The sequence below is a fragment of the Bos javanicus genome, chromosome 15 (genome assembly GCF_032452875.1).
Source record: "Bos javanicus breed banteng chromosome 15, ARS-OSU_banteng_1.0, whole genome shotgun sequence".
NCBI lineage: Eukaryota > Metazoa > Chordata > Mammalia > Artiodactyla > Bovidae > Bos > Bos javanicus.
In genome coordinates this window covers 76,056,180-76,059,565 of record NC_083882.1, presented here as the reverse complement: position 1 = coordinate 76,059,565, position 3,386 = coordinate 76,056,180, and positions in this window count along the sequence as shown.

Sequence of the window (3,386 nt, the reverse complement as noted above, 5' to 3'; positions counted from 1 at the left end):
AAAAAAAAAATGAATTGAGATGTACTAGGCTGTTATTCTCTGCTTGTCTGTTCCAATTTAGGGTCTCAGGTCTCCCCTTCTTTGCCCCGACCTATGTCTTGGGAGGCTGCCCCCTGTGCAGTGAATCAATGGACGCCTCTGCCAGCTGGAGGCTGGGAGGAGAGGGTGGAGGATTTCTTGCCCACGGCCTCTCTGCGTGGTGGCAGGGGCTGTGGAAGTGCTTCTCTGCTCAGCCACAGCTCCTGCCAACGGCTCTTCCCCTCTTGCCTTGGCACTCCCTGGGCTCCAGGAGTGCTCCTGCCTCCTCCCCTTGACCCTTGAGGCCCCAGGGGTGGCCTCCAGGTGTTTGTAATCTCAGGGTTTTCAGCATCCCTTCTAGTTTCTCTAATCCTGCCCATCTCTCTGGAAATAAGTCTCTCCTCTTTGTTCAAGTCTCTTCAGTTGAACTATCTGAGTGAAGTTCTGTTTCCTGCTGGGACGCTGATGCATCCTCTGAAGGCCCCTTCCAGCTCCATGATTTGAAGGGTTTGTGAGGGGGAAGATGCAAAGAGCTGGCCGACTCCCAGGATTCCTGCAGCTCTGATTATCCCACGACAGAGTCCAGACCAAGGGACCCCAGCTTCTAGCAGCTTCCCCTTCTCTTCCCCTAGCCTTCAACTCCCTCAGCTGTAGCTCAGATCCCAAGCACATGTTTTTTTCTTTAAAAAAAAAAAAACTATTGATTTCCTTTTTAAGGATTGCTTTATTTATTTTTTGGCTGTGCTGGGTCTTTGTTGCTGCAAAAGGGCTTTCTCTAGTTGCGGTGAGCAGGGGCTCCTCTCTAGCTGCGGGGCGCAGGCTTCTCACTACGCCGCTTCTCTTGTGTGGAGCACACACTCTAGGTGCGTGGGCTTCAGTACTTGTGACAAACAGGCTTGGTTGCTCTGAGGCCTGTGGGATCTTCCCGGACCAGGGATCGAACTGGTTCCCCCTGCATTGCAAGGTGAATTCTTAACCCCTGGACCACAAGGGAAGCCCATGTGGTTTTTTCTTTTAATGCAACCATATTGAGGTGTAACCTCTGCATAACCGACTGTATCCATTGAAAGCACAATTAGATAAGTGCCTGTTCTTTTTGCCCAAATCTAACAACTTTCTAGTTGTACTCCAGCCTTCATTCTCATTCCTGCAACTTCACATTCCTCAGATTGGGTCATGTCATTCTCCAGCTCTAAAACCTTAACTGGCATGCCTGTGCCTTGAGGTCAAAGCCCAAACTCCTTAGAGCAGCACAGGAGACTTTCATGAGCTGAATTTGAATCCTCCAGGCTGCTACCACTTCCATGGATGCTCTAGCCATAACGAACTACTTGAGCCACACTCTCTCCAAGCTCTCTGCACGATCTCTGTTCCCAGGCCTGAAATATCCAGCATCCTCACGTCACTGACCCTCAGCATCCCTCCATGCCTTCCAAATTCCTCTTCATCCTAGAGCATCAAGGGCTTCCCAGTGACTCAGTGGTAAAGAATCTGCCTGCCAAAGCAGGAGAAGCAAGAGACATGGGTTCAATTCTTGGGTTCGGAAGATCCCCTGGAGTAGGAAATGGGAAGCCACTCCAGTGTTCTTGCCTGGAGAATCCCATGGACAGAAGAGCCTGGTGGGCTACACTCTGTAGTGTCGCAAAGAGTTGGATAAGACTGAGTGACTGAGTGTGCACACACACACCAGAGCATCAAGCTGGAGCATGATCCCCTCTAGGAGGGTCTTCCTTATGGTGCCCAAACTGAGCAGAGGCCCTCCTCTGTGCTTCTGCAGCACAATTGTGGGTATTTTTGCTTTTACGTTTATTTTGAACCATAAAGTTACTACACTTATTCTGAACCATAAATGATGTTTGACTCTCTTGTTAGAGTGTGAGCAGTTTGAAGTTAGAGTCTGTGTCATCTCTGTACCCTTAGCTACTAACACTATGTTGTACATCATTCATTCATCCATTCTACAAGTATTGAGTGCCTACTGTATGCCACACACTCCTGCAACATGGGGACTAAGGGTTATACAACAAGACGAGGATGCTAGTTATTCAGCTGCTGTCTCCCAGCTCCAAATCCATCTTTTTATTACTATGCCTCTTGATACTAGGGGATGGATGCTATAAGCTATGAAAGTGAAAGTGTTACTTGATCAGTTGTGTTCTACTCTTTGCAACCGCAAGGACTGTAAAGGACTGTAGCCTGCCAGACTCCTCTGTTCCTGGAATTCTCCTGGCAAGAATACAGGAGTGGGTACCCATTCCCTTCTCCAGGGGATCTTCCTGACCTACGGATCAAACCAGGGTGTCCCACATTGCAGGAAGATTCTTGACCATCTGAACCACCAGGGAAGGCTTCTATAAACTATAGGAATCCTGCAAATTACAATTCTTCTTTGTTCTGGAACTTCCTGTTTCTGCCAGCAGGGGCACTAGAGTGAGACTGGAAGTCAGGAGGAAGGAGTAAGGACCTGCTCCTTCCTTTTTGTTAGCTGGATCCTGTAGGGGTTGCCCCATCAACGGCCCTTCTTCCTATTAGCTTCAGCTGGTTCTGGCCTCCAACTTCTTTTGACATTCCCAGAACAACCTCCCCTGACTCCTCAGAGGTGAGCAACAGATGACCTCTGGCTAGGTCATCTGTTAGGCTAGGTCCCAATGCTGTGGGCTCCTCCTGCAAGTTCTTAGATTCTCACAACCCCATTGCTTCCTGTGGTTATCACTTCTATTTTTTTTTTTTTTTTTTTAGGTCTTCCTTAACATTTTTTCTCTCCTAATATTTTCAAAAAGATATATTTTAAAAGAATTCCTTTTTATTAAATTATCACTGTTGAAATATCTAATGCAGTTTCTATTTCCTTAGCTTGACCTTGACTGATGAAATGGGGAAGGTTCCTGGCCCTGTGGACCTTAAATTCAACTTAAGGAAGATAGATAACAAAACATAAAAAGGCCAGCAGCAAAAAGTGTGCTGATGAAAAGGGAACCCTCTTGCAATATTGGTGGGAATGTAAATTGATACACCCTCTATGGAGGACAGTATGGAGTTTCCTTCAAAAGCTAAAAATAAAACTACCATATGACCCAGCAATCCCACTACTGGACATATGCTCTGAGAAAATAATAATTCAAGAAGACACACATACCCCAATGTTCATTGCAGCACTATTTAAAATAGCCAGGATTTGGAATCAACCTAAATGTCCATTGATAAAGAAGAACACTTTTAAATGGATAAAAAACATGTGGTGTATATATATATATATATATGTACTACTCAGTCATAAAAAGGAATGAAAATGAAATTGGGTCATTTGTGTGATGTGGATGAACCTAGAGTCCGTCATACAGAATGAAGTAAGTCAGAAAGAGAAAAAC